Raw genomic sequence first — 13,873 nt, 5'->3', positions numbered from 1 at the left:
AGCAGTCAGGGTGTTGTAGCTGGTCTGTAGCTGGTCTCTCTCTTTAGTCAGGGTGTTGTAGCTGGTCAGTAGCTGGTCTCTCTCTGCAGATGAGTTGGTCTTATATGCTAAGAAGCTTTTAGAGACCCCATCATCTGTCACAACAACAACAAAGTTTATCATTAAACGAGATAATCACAGAACTACTGGTGAATTGTAGGAATTATAACTTCAGACTTACAGTGGACATACAGGCCTATGATCCCAGCCAGTAGAACACACAGCAGCCCCAGACACACTGCAGCAACTCTGGAGGATCTCTTCCCTGAGCTATCAGGCTCTGTGGACACAGGTACTGTACATAGCATCATCAATGAGACACAATCGAACATGGACCATATAGCGCAGGGATCATCAACTAGATTCAGCCGTGGCCAGATTTTTGTCTTGAGCGAATGGTCAGGGGGCCGGAACATAATTGCAAATAATTACCAGGCTGCAAATTGACCGCAAGTCCAAATAGATATAAAATTGGACTAAAATATAATAATTTCAAACCTTGTTTACGTTAGTGTGGGTCTCTCTATTATACTTGGGAATACTTGGGAACAGATTTCCAAAATGTAAATCAATAGGAGCTGGTGTTTTTACAGTCTGTTATGTCAAACCTGATTGAAACTAGAATTAGTGCAATGACCTCCATGCCATAAACCTCCAGTCAACTCTAGTTAGCAATGGCTCACAAAACCACCTCTAACTTCCTTCATACTGGATACAGAGTCATACAAATGGTATCCACAAGCTCATCTGACTTTGGGGAAGTAGATAAAGTGCATCATTGCTAAAATCCTGAAGTATCCCTTTAATTCAAAATTCACTTAGTCTCCCATTGATATAAATGAATGACTAAGTCTAAATTTGACTTAAGTGGAAGATAGGATTCGCCCCATATGATCTCAAAGTATGAAGAATCTCTTTTGCATGATCTCTAAAAGGTGGAAAAATAGCTGCACATTTAAAGTGGTGGTTTCTCACCCCCATCTCTCTTTTTGTTGAGGGGGACTTGTGGTTGTTAAAGATACAGCTTCTCACTGCAACAGGAAATATAGTGGCCAGTTACAGTTAACCCCTAGCCTTGCTAATGTTAGCCAGATAGCTAATGTTAGTAGAATTCATAACATATCACACGTTTAGCAAATTCATAACATATTGTAAGTTTAGCAAATTCGTAACATATCATACAAATTGTAATTCGTAACATATCATACCAAATGGATGATGGGCATCCACACATTGACATATAAAAGGTAACATATGAAAGGTAACATATCATACTAAATGGAGTGTCTTGCTTTACGTACAGAATAAAACGAAATGCTTTGAGACCAGGTTGGAAATACACAGTGGCGAGTTACATAGGACTTTATGAATATGAAAATGAATGTTTCTGCAGTTAGTATACATCCTACAGAGTCTCGAACATTTCAGAACATTTAACCTCTAATCTTAAAGGAACGACCTTTCATTTAGGAGATGTAGTATTTTCATTTAGGAGATGTAGTTCGTTACAGTTTTTTTTACTCAGTTGGCTTTTGAAGCCTTGGGGCATTGGTCATCAGCCAATATCATCACATTAACATCAGGTATATTGTTTGTGTGGCAATTGGAAGAATAATAACTATTGGTTTACACTTCGATGTGTGTGTCTCTGTGACTACAGTGTACTTACCAGTATTCTGAGATTCAGGTTGTTTATCTATGCTCCTGTTCACTGTATCCTGTCCACAGCTCTTCCTGTCAACATTAGCATAAATCTCCTCAGACTGCTCCATATAAAGGCTAATTCTAATTGCCCCCTTAAAATATACTTTAGTACTTTAAGGAGCTGCACACAATACAACGGACAGTATATTCTGTGGTATATCCTCTTAAACATCTGCTTTAGTTTAACAGTCTGTGTCTGAGAACGTACAGTGTTATAGATTTAGGGAGGAGTTCACACCTTAACCAGTGGTTTGAGCAGACAGCAACCTCCAGGAAGAGACACAACAGTAGATAGACACAATGCATGAGTGAGTGGGTATGTAGCAGGCAGGTCCACTGGTGCATGGTGCAGTGTGTTACCATTGGTCAACTTCAAGTTGGCCCTTGTACAGTGAAGGTTGTGAGTCACGTCTTTCATTAGCATCGTTTTTAAAATGTTTTTTTTAACTTAGCCTCAACCTATGGCAAATCACATGACATGTTTCTAATAAAATAATGAAGAGTCATTTTCCAGAGTACAGTATGTCTACATCCTCTCCTCTAAATCTAAACACAACTATTATTTGTTTTATTTTTTCTCTCTTCCTCATTCTCTTAATGTTCTTCTTCCTCCTCTATGTCTCTCTGACACTAAGGCTCTATCTCAATTAGTTTTCCTAGATTACTCTCCTCCTATCTACTCTCCTCCTATCTCCTCTCCTCCTATATCCTCTCCTCCTATCTCCTCTCCTCCTATCTCCTCTCCTCCCATCTCCTCTCCTCCCATCTCCTCCTATCTCCTCTCCTCCCATCTCCTCTCCTCCTATCTCCTCTCCTCCTTCTCACTGTATCCAACCATCAACATAATAATTACTAGACTACCAGATAAACAACGAGAGAGAAAGAGAGCTTCCAATCATGTTCCTAAAAATATATGTTTAGACTCTATAGAACCATCATAGAAGCCAATTACTATTTGAAAATGTCATGGAAAGAGTAAAAAAAATAATTATAAAAGTGTTGATAATGGTATGCTCATCTTAGAGAGTGTCTTTACAGCTGAAAAAAACATATGTCTATAAGGATGTTTGTACAACAGTGTCTGACTGTCTGGTTCTCTGTGTTTAGGTACTGGGGGGCAGGACAGCCTGATAATGGTGGTCAGTTCTCTGGGCAGGAGTTCTCTGTTGATATATACTATGGACAAGATTACTCTGTAAAGACATGGAATGATGACAAATGTTACAAATATCAGAACTGGATCTGTGAGAAAGTGGTTTAACAATAACCCACAGAAACAAACGTTCTCTCTCTCTCTCTATCTCTCTCTCTCTCTCTCTCTCTCTCTCTCTCTCTCTCTCTCTCTCTCTCTCTCTCTCTCTCTCTCTCTCTCTCTCTCTCTCTCTCTCTCTCTCTCTCTCTCCTCGCTCTCTCCCTATCTATCTCTCTTCTTTTCTCATAGTTATTATGTTAATGGTTGGATAAGGTCCTGAATGGTTAAGTGATGGTTTCATATAGTGGTTAAAGTGAGAGATGAACTCACCATAGAGGTGAAATAGTGGTATTACAGACTTGCAAATGGACTCTTTCTCAATTCATCCTTCCTCAATTCCTCCTCGCATCCTCTCCCCCCCACCCCCCTCCTTCTCAAAACACATTGGAGAATAATATCCTAAGGGAGGGACCTTGGACTTTCTCCTCTAATAGGGCTGAGTGTGTGTGTTACCTGAGTGCTGGTCTCCTGGTCCATTATTAGGAGCAGTGTCTGCTGTCTCTTCTCTCTTGGTGCTGGTCTCACCGTCTCTCAGGGTGTTTGCACTGATGTAGATATCCACAATCCTCTCCTCCATCTCACCTCTGTCAAACTTGACCTTCTTGGTCATATCTGGCACAGCATAGATGGCCTCAGACATCTCCAACAACTTACTGTGTTTTCTGTCTATATTCGGGTTCTGGTCTTGTCGTTGACCCTGTGTCTGTGTCTCTATCTGTCTCTGCTCTGAGGTGTGACAACCTGTTTATGATGTTACACCCAGAATAAAAGGGAAATGTTAAAACAGGAAGATGATGAAAGAGTAACAATCGTGGTTGAGGTTGGGACATTTTCTTCTCCTGTTCATCTTTATATCTGATTCCTGAGTACTACGGACTTACTTATCAGGAGTCTACTGTACTGACCTCATGTTGTGTCTAATGTACTGACCTCATGTTGTGTCTAATGTACTGACCTCATGTTGTGTCTAATGTACTGACCTCATGTTGTGTCTAATGTACTGACCTCATGTTGTGTCTAATGTACTGACCTCATGTTATGTCTAATGTACTGACCTCATGTTGTGTCTAATGTACTGACCTCATGTTGTGTCTAATGTACTGACCTCATGTTATGTCTAATGTACTGACCTCATGTTATGTCTAATGTACTGACCTCATGTTGTGTCTAATGTACTGACCTCATGTTGTGTCTAATGTATTGACCTCATGTTATGTCTAATGTACTGACCTCATGTTGTGAGTAATGTACTGACCTCATGTTATGTCTAATGTACTGACCTCATGTTGTGTCTAATGTACTGACCTCATGTTATGTATAATGTACTGACCTCATGTTGTGTCTAATGTACTGACCTCATGTTGTGTTCTACTGTACTGACCTCATGTTGTGTCTAATGTACTGACCTCATGTTATGTCTAATGTACTAACCTCATGTTGTGTCTAATGTACTGACCTCATGTTGTGTCTAATGTACTGACCTCATGTTGTGAATAATGTACTGACCTCATGTTGTGTCTGATGTACTGACCTCATGTTATGTCTAATGTACTGACCTCATGTTGTGAGTAATGTACTGACCTCATGTTGTGTCTAATGTACTGACCTCATGTTGTGTCTAATGTACTGACCTCATGTTGTGTCTAATGTACTGACCTCATGTTGTGTCTAATGTACTGACCTCATGTTGTGTCTAATGTACTGACCTCATGTTGTGAGTAATGTACTGACCTCATGTTATGTCTAATGGTGTGTGAAATATAACTCTCAACACACAGGATGCTGATAAGAAGGAATTTATTCATATGCTCACACAAAAAATAGTGTGTGTGCGTGTGTATTTGTGTGTGTGCGTGTGTATTTGTGTGTGTGCGTGTGTGTGTGTGTTTGTGTGTGAGATAGGGTGCCATTTGAGACGTACCCTTAATGTCATTATTCACATTCTATGTAGGCCTTATGCACTGCATCTGTCCTAAAAACACAGGACACTTTTCATCCATGGATTTAAGGTCACCACAAATACAACAGGACATCTGTAAAGAAAAAGGCTTCAATTTAAACTTCTTTTATACATTTTTAATCTGTTCAGTTTCTGAATTAGTTAAAATTAGGTGAAGGTTAGGGTTAAGGTTGTCACGGTTCAGACAGACGACAAGAGGACCACAATTGCGTCACACCAGAAAGTTTATTAAAACTTAAGGGAAAAGGGAAGTAGGGAGTGAGTGAAGGCTCCAGGGGTTATCCCGTCCAATGTGCTGGGTCTGTGCCCCCCCCCAGTGGCAGCGATGCGTCCGATGACGCCGGTGGTTGGTGGTCCAGAAGTCCTGGGGGGGGAGGAAACACAGACACAACGGGGCGGATGAAACAAGGCAGAAGTACAGTTCAAGGGAAATCCAAATACGTTGTAGCAAGGCAGAAGGCTGGTCAGAGTTACCGGGGTCGAAGAGTAGTCAGGAGTCGTAATGGCAGAAAGCAGGTCTGGTTTTCCTGGGGCAGAAGAGTATCCAAGAATCAGGCAGGTCCGGGGTCACAAAACGAGGGTGAGCCAGAAGCGCGAGCACACAGGTTCCGGGGTGTGAGCTTTGCAGACGATCTGACAAAGGAGAGCTGAAAGACAGGACTTTAAATACTGGGAGAGGTTAGTGGGTAATGCAGCGCAGCTGGCAGAGTAATTAGAGCCGAGCAGAGCAGGGACAGGTGGAGCTAGTTAGGCTGAGTAGAGAGAGAGAGATGAGCAGAGTGGAAGATAGTGGAAACACATTAAGGTGGTAACCCGGTGGAGTGAGAGGGCTCATGACAGAACCCCCCAAGGGACGGCCCCAGAAGTCCCAAGAGCAACACCACGCCGGGCGGGAGGAGGGGAGCCGGAGGAGGGCTAGAACTCCTCCGAACGGTCCGAGCGAACGCCCTCATCCTCGGAGGAAGCCGGAGGGCCGTGGTCGGGAGATGGGACAGGTCCCGAGACAGGATCAGGCACAGGACAGGAAGCCGAGCGGGCAGGACGGTTAGGGATCCCCTCTGGGGCGGCCCCTACGGATTGCAGGTTGATCAGGATGCCGTTGGTGGAAGGCGGTGATGAGAGTCCTATCCACAATCCGACTAGCTGGCACCCAGGTCCTTTCCTCAGGTCCATAGCCCTCCCAGTCAATGAGGTACTGGAGACCCCTACCCCTCCGTCTGGACCGAAGCAGGCGGCGGACGGTGTAAACCAGACCACCATCGACGAGCTGTGGAGGAGGAGGACAAGGCGCAGCAGGGACCAGCAGACTCTCATGAATGGGCTTAATCTTAGACACATGGAAAGTGGGGTGCACCCTCATGGAATTAGGCAGTTGGAGCCGGACAGCAGTTGGGCTAATCACTCTTATGATAGGGAATGGGCCAATGAACCGAGGTGCCAACTTCTGCGACTCCACCCTGAGTGGCAGGTTCCTTGACGACAACCACACCCTTTGACCAACATGGTAGGTGGGAGCAGGGATTCTCCGACGGTTGGCCCCGGTAGTGTAGCTGGCAACGGATCTGAGAAGTGTGGCTCGGGCCTGTGACCAGGTGCGGCGACATCGACGGGCAAACGCAAGTGCAGATGGGCAAGTAACCTCCCCTTCCTGACTGGCAAATAGAGGAGGCTGGTATCCATAAACACATTGGAAAGGGGACATACCGATGGCAGAGCAGGTCAGAGAATTGTGTGCGTACTCCACCCATGTCAATTGCTGCGACCAGGAGTGGGGGTTGCGTGAAGTCATGCATCGCAGTGCCTTCTCGAGCTCCTGATTTGCCCGCTCTGACTGCCCATTGGATTGGGGATGGAATCCGGAAGTCAGACTGACTGTGGCTCCCAGCAGGTGACAGAACTCCTTCCAAAAAGCGGAGGAGAATTGTGGACCACGGTCAGAAACTACATCCTTTGGCAGTCCGTGGATCCGGAAGACGTGTTCCAGGACCACCTGGGCGGTCTCCTTGGCGGTTGGGAGCTTGGGGAGGGGAATGAAGTGTGCCATCTTGCTGAATCGGTCAACTATGGTGAGAATGACGGTCTTGCCCCTTGAAGGGGGGCAGCCCCGTGACAAAGTCAAGGGCGATGTGAGACCAGGGACGTCTGGGCACAGGCAGGGGCTGCAGCAATCCGGCTGGGGGCTGGCAGGACGACTTGTGTTGGTTGCAGATGGGGCAGGCTTGGACGAATTCCCGTACATCCTTTCTCAGAGCGGGCCACCAGAACCTCTGGGCGAGCAGGTTGTAAGTGCGGGTGGAGCCAGGGTGACAAGCTAGGCGGGAGTCATGTCCCCACTGAACGACCTGGGACCTTAGGTTTTCGGGGACAAAAAGGCGGTCAGCTGGGCAAGTGCTGGGACCGGGCTGGTTACGGAGAGCTTCCAGCACCTGTTCCTCAACAGCCCAGGTCAGAGCTGCTACGATGCAGGGACTTGGCAGAATCGACACAGGATCCTTGGAGGGGTTGTCATCCTTCTGGAATTGACGGGAGAGGGCGTCTGGCTTGGTGTTGCGTGATCCAGGCCGGTATGACAGAGTGAAATTAAACCTGGTGAAGAACAGGGCCCAGCGGGACTGCCTGGAGTTCAACCGTCTGGCCGTGCGGATGTACTCCAAGTTCTTATGATCGGTCCAAACGAGAAATGGAATGGTGAACCCCTCCAGCCAGTGACGCCACTCCTCCAAGGCAAGCTTCACAGCCAGCAGCTCTCGGTTCCCTATGTCGTAATTGCACTCAGAGGGGGACAACCGACGTGAGAAAAAGGCACAGGGATGGAGCTTCCTATCCTCCGCAGCCCACTGAGAAATCACAGCACCAACTCCCACATCCGAGGCGTCCACCTCCACAATGAATTGCCGGTCCACGTCAGGCATCTGGAGGATGGGAGCGGAGGTGAACCTTACCTTGAGGGTACTGAAGGCCTTGTCGGCTGCTGGGGTCCAGGTGAAGGGTTGCTTGGTGCTGGTTAGAGCAGTGAGAGGGGCAGCAACGGTACTGTAGTTCCGGATAAACTTTCTATAGAAGTTAGCAAACCCCAGAAACTGTTGCAGCTTCTTTCTGTTCTCCGGAACTGGCCATGAAGTGACTGCTGATACTTTGGCAGGATCCATTTGGATACTTCCCTCTGCCACTATGTACCCCAGGAAGGCCACTGTCTTGACGTGAAACTCACATTTCTCTGCCTTGGCGTAGAGGGAATTCTCCAGAAGACGATGAAGGACTTGCTGGACATGGCGGGTGTGTTCAGACAGGTTTCTGGAGTAGATTAAGATGTCATCCAGGTAAACGAAGACAAACTTGTTTAACATGTCCCGCAGTACATCATTCACTAGAGCCTGGAACACAGCAGGAGCATTGGTGAGGCCAAAAGGCATAACCAGATACTCGTAGTGGCCTGTTGGTGTATTGAATGCGGTCTTCCATTCATCTCCCTCCCGGATCCGCACTAGGTGGTAAGCGTTTCTGAGATCCAACTTGGTAAAAACAGTGGCTCCCTGGAGCAACTCAAAAGCAGAGGTGAGCAGAGGGAGAGGGTAACGGTTTTTCACTGTGATGTCGTTGAGTCCCCTGTAGTCGATGCAGGGGCGAAGAGATCCGTCCCTCTTCCCCACAAAGAAGAAGCCAGCACCAGCCGGAGATGAAGATGAACGGATCAATCCTGTGGACAGAGAGTCATTGATGTAGTCCTCCATGGACCTTCTTTCAGGAGCAGACAACGAATAAAGACGGCCCCTTGGAGGGGCTGTTCCAGGGAGGAGGTCGATGGCACAGTCGTACGGTCGGTGAGGGGGCAGAGATGTGGCTCTTGCTTTGTTAAACACTTCTCTGAGACCATGGTAGCATTCTGGGACATGGGAGAGGTCAGGAGCGGAGTTAGTAGGTACTGGCCGAGGGGGTAGTGCGGCAGCAAGCAGGCAGGTTCGGTGGCAGTCCTCTCCCCACTCCCTGATCACCCCGGTCACCCAGTCGAGCTGAGGGTTGTGCCGGCGGAGCCATGGGTAACCCAGGATGAGGGGTTGGCCTGGAGAGGGGAGCAGGTGAAACTGGATAGTTTCTTGATGGTTTCCGGACAGACCCATCAAGACCGGGGCCGTGACATGAGTGACCGATCCGAGTAAGTGTCCGTCCAGTGCCCGGGCAGGAATAGGAGGTGTCAAACGGAGGTTCTCCAGTCCCAGTTGGCGTGCCAGCTTGATGTCCATTATGTTGGCTTCGGCGCCAGAATCCACCAGAGCAGCCAGGGTGTGAGTTGAGTCAGAGAGGCGGAGGTGAACTTGCAGCAAGGGTTTGCGGTCGGAGGACTGGATGGTCATTGAGCTCAACCGGACTCCCCCTATGCCCGGTGAGCTTCGGCTTTAAAGGGCAGGTTACCACACGATGTCCATCACCTCCACAATAGAGGCAGAGGTTTGAGGTGAGCGGCGCTGGCGCTCTGCAGGAGTGAGAGAGGCTCGCCCAATCTCCATAGGCTCAGACTGATCAAGCTGACTTGGGTGAGTGGCAGTAGCTGACAGGAGCCCAGTCGGATCTCTCCGAATGCCGGTAGTTGGTGGACCTTGGCGCCCCCTCTCACGACGACGGGTCTGTATCCTTCTGTCGATCCGGACAGTCAGTGCGATGGCTTCATCAAGAGTGGAAGGCAGTTCATGGGAGACCAACTCGTCCTTGATATAGTCAGCCAAGCTATGGAAGAACGCGTCCCACCAACGATGGTGTGTTCCAAGAACTTCGTCTTGCCAGGGTTCGGAAGTCGATGGAATGGTCTGCGACTGTACGTCTGCCTTGTCGAATACTGAACAGTTCACGAGACGCCTCTGCGGTTGGTGAATCCAGGTCAAACACCTTCAGCATCTCCTCAGCAAACAGGTCGAAGGTTGCACATGCGGGGGTTTGACGTTCGAACTCTGCTGTTCCCCAGAGTCGAGCTCGGCCCGTCAGGTGAGTGATGGCATACCCGACCCTAGCCCCCTCCGTGGCGAAGGTCCTTGGCTGCAAGGAGAACTGAAGTCGGCAGCTAGTCAGGAATGGCCGGACCTGGGTAGAATCGCCGTTGAACCGCTCGGGGTTTCCAATCTTGGGTTCCGGGGCAGCGGCTGCAATGACCGGGGCAGGTAACTCGGAGGCAGGGCTGGTGGGCAGACTGGCTGGGGTAAGGTTGGTGAGGAGTTGGATGATCCTGGCGAGTTGTTGTTGCTGCTGCTGGGACTGCTGCTGGTGCTGCTGGAACTGCTGATGCTGTTGGTGGCCGACCTGAAGCAGAGAGGTGATGTCGCCGCTCATGCGGCCTAGCTCTCTCTCAGTGTGTTCCAGGCGTAGCATGGCGGTGGGTTGCTCAGGTTCTTCGGTTTCCATGTCGGGGGAAGTGTGCGCTGAGTCCATGATGGTCAGATCGTACTGTCACGGTTCAGACAGACGACAAGAGGACCACAATTGCGTCACACCAGAAAGTTTATTAAAACTTAAGGGAAAAGGGAAGTAGGGAGTGAGTGAAGGCTCCAGGGGTTATCCCGTCCAATGTGCTGGGTCTGTGCCCCCCAGTGGCAGCGATGCGTCCGATGACGCCGGTGGTTGGTGGTCCAGAAGTCCTGGGGGAGGAAACACAGACACAACGGGGCGGATGAAACAAGGCAGAAGTACAGTTCAAGGGAAATCCAAATACGTTGTAGCAAGGCAGAAGGCTGGTCAGAGTTACCGGGGTCGAAGAGTAGTCAGGAGTCGTAATGGCAGAAAGCAGGTCTGGTTTTCCTGGGGCAGAAGAGTATCCAAGAATCAGGCAGGTCCGGGGTCACAAAACGAGGGTGAGCCAGAAGCGCGAGCACACAGGTTCCGGGTGTGAGCTTTGCAGACGATCTGACAAAGGAGAGCTGAAAGACAGGACTTTAAATACTGGGAGAGGTTAGTGGGTAATGCAGCGCAGCTGGCAGAGTAATTAGAGCCGAGCAGAGCAGGGACAGGTGGAGCTAGTTAGGCTGAGTAGAGAGAGAGAGATGAGCAGAGTGGAAGATAGTGGAAACACATTAAGGTGGTAACCCGGTGGAGTGAGAGGGCTCATGACAAAGGTAAGGTCAGTTTTAGGTTTTGTCCTTAAAAACAGACAGTCTAGACAGCAATGTTCCCTCTAAACTGCGTGAGTGCGCGGCCACGCACTTCCTCGAGGACTGCCGCGCAGAATAATTACCATGCCGTGCAGAGATACAAGAGATTGAACTTCACTGAGTTCACCCCATTAGTTTGAACTATATAGATCAACGTTATTTCTGCATTACAATCAATATTATATCAGCCCCTTTTCAATGCAACAAACCAAAACAAATCAAACTTTTCAAGATTGAGTCTGTGATTGTGTTGTAGGCAGAGCCAGAGCGCAACGGAGTATAATTCTATTGGCGGGGGTTGCCCAAGAGCGGTCTTTCAATTATCGACGAGTGAATATGTTTTTCAGATCAGTTCAGATTAGAACACAGAGCCGCGCGTGTGCACAGTTGTTGATATTCTTTGCTAGTTAGCGAGTTATTAGCCCAGTTATACATTATAGGTCAGCAATGGGGAGTTACTGCTTCCTACAAGAGCACAAAACATGTAGGCTACATTTCAAGCCGTCTTTGAAAATCCAGTCAGGTACATTACATTTACATTTTACATTTTAGTCATTTAGCAGACGCTCTTATCCAGAGCGACTTACAGTTAGTGAGTGCATACATACTATTTTTTATCATACTTAAAATTAAAAAGGTCATTACCATGATTCCAATTTCCAAAAATGTAATTTGATAAAACTACCAACATACAATTAGTAGAAAATAAGTTAAACTAAATCAAAAATGGTCAGAGAGTTTGACTTACTGTCGGTATTGCTTCGACAACTTTCCACAGCAACACAGTTCACAAGAACTCTGAAAATGAACACAAAAATCGGTGACAAATATTTAGGAGAGTTCATACAGTAACATTCTGTACATCTCAGTCCAGTCCACATCATCACTCCAAATAAGCAATGCCTTAGTGTTGCCCTTAGTGTTGCCCTTAGCGTTGCCCTTAGTGTTGCCCTTAGTGTTGCCCTTAGCGGCGCATATACCCATGAGTAGGTTTCAGTTCACCTATTGAACACTGTCTGGCTTTTCAGTTTTAAAAAACCCTGGTAAGTTAGTATTGATAACGTCCTCTCTTTCCTCCATGACCCCAACCAGTTCCACCACCTCGCCAGCCACCCTTACCCCCTCCTCCCCAACCACCATCTCCCCAACTACCACCACCACCTCCTCGACCACCTCCCCAACCACCACCACCACTACCTCCCCGACCACCACCACCACCTCCCCGACCACCACCACCTCCCCGACCACCACCCCAACCCCCTCCGCCGTCTTGTCTCTTCTGCCAGGTTGGCATCTCAGGGAGGGGGCATCTATCTCAGAGGGCCGGCCACCTCGATCTGGCACCCTCCTCATCAGGATCTTATTGACAGCACAGGCAGTATTCTCTCTGCTGGAGCCACTGCTGGTCTTCACCACGTTGCATATGTCCTCCCTGGCTGCCAACAGGTGAGCCATGCCTACAGATGAACTCTGGGCCAGGGAGTGTCTCTTAGGCTGGTAGGCCCTGGCCATGCTGTCAACTCTCTCCTTAGCTCTGTATGACCAGCCGAAAGACTGCACAGTGACGTCGAGACGTTTGATCAGCATCCTCCGTCGACACTCATACTCTGAGGACAGGACCGTGTTGATCTGCTCCAGCCTCTCCCACTGTTCACTGTCGAGAGAGTTATTCAGTACTGGCTTTCCAATGTGATCCTTTGGAAGCTCTTGAAGCAGTGCATTTATCTTTTTCCCTATCCCAGAGAACAGCTCTGCTACTCCATGCTCTCTTGGCTCTGGGAGCTTCAGTGTTTCACAGATTGCCTGGAGATCGTTTCTGTCTTTGTGTTCTTTGTCCTCAGCAGGTCGTCTCTTTACTATCTGCGCAGCTTGTAGCTCGGAGCATAAAAACAATGCTAGCTTTAGATAGTCTTTATTATTCTGCAGCCCTCCCTGTAGAATCCCGGAGACAAGGCCTTGATAGGGGCACTGCAACTCCTTCAGCATGCCACTCATCTCAAACTGAAGGCCATCAGTGTCACCTGAACCTGACGTAATGCTCTCTTCCAGATCACATAACAGTTTCAGACGGGATGCTAACCACATGCATAGGTTGACATACTCAGGTGATGACAGTCCACCTTCACATGCTCTGACAAGCGTCTCCTCATTCTGCAGAGGTCCGTCATACCCGACTTGTTCCAGCGCATCTAAAATATCACTTTCCATTGCGGCAGACAACAATATCAGAAGATTCCTTCTACTTTAAAGATGTAACCGATAGAAGCTTGAGTGTGTTGACATTGTGATACAAACATATAATTAGCTTAATTCATCGTCTACTAGCTAATTTAGCTACAACGTTTTGAAAAACATGCCGCAAGTCAACGGTTATGTCTTAATTAAAGGGGCAGTGTTGTATTTTGAGACAGGGTTGAATATGCAAATAAGCCAAATGGCAGAGGGGTAGCCTAATTTATAGTAATGTATTTGACCCATGGTGTTACAGACCAAGTAAAAAATCATGAATTAATGTCAAGCTCTTCATAATGTAAAAACGTTTTTCAAAGTCTCATGCAATGTAGGCCTGCATTGAACACCACCTATAGGCTACTGTAGGCTATATCATAGAAATCAAATGCTTTTTCAATGTGAAAATGTTACAGGATTTGCTCCATTGGTTTTGTTGGTAGGCCTACATAATGCTCAAATAGCCACAATAGCCTATTGGCTCCTGTCTAAAACTGTAAGGATATAGCCTCAGTGTTCACTGTAAACGCACGGCGGAAGTTTCCGCTCACTATA

General features: G+C 47.8%; 1 pseudogene; it reads right to left on the bottom strand.

The window, feature by feature from the left end:
- Nucleotides 1-12,137: 12,137 nt before the first annotated feature.
- LOC121554645 lies at nt 12,138-13,419 on the bottom strand (annotated as a pseudogene).
- Nucleotides 13,420-13,873: the final 454 nt, after the last annotated feature.

Source organism: Coregonus clupeaformis, unplaced genomic scaffold (genome assembly GCF_020615455.1).
Source record: "Coregonus clupeaformis isolate EN_2021a unplaced genomic scaffold, ASM2061545v1 scaf1361, whole genome shotgun sequence".
Lineage (NCBI taxonomy): Eukaryota > Metazoa > Chordata > Actinopteri > Salmoniformes > Salmonidae > Coregonus > Coregonus clupeaformis.
Note: the sequence above shows the minus strand (reverse complement) of the source record. Positions and strands in the feature narration are given on the sequence as shown.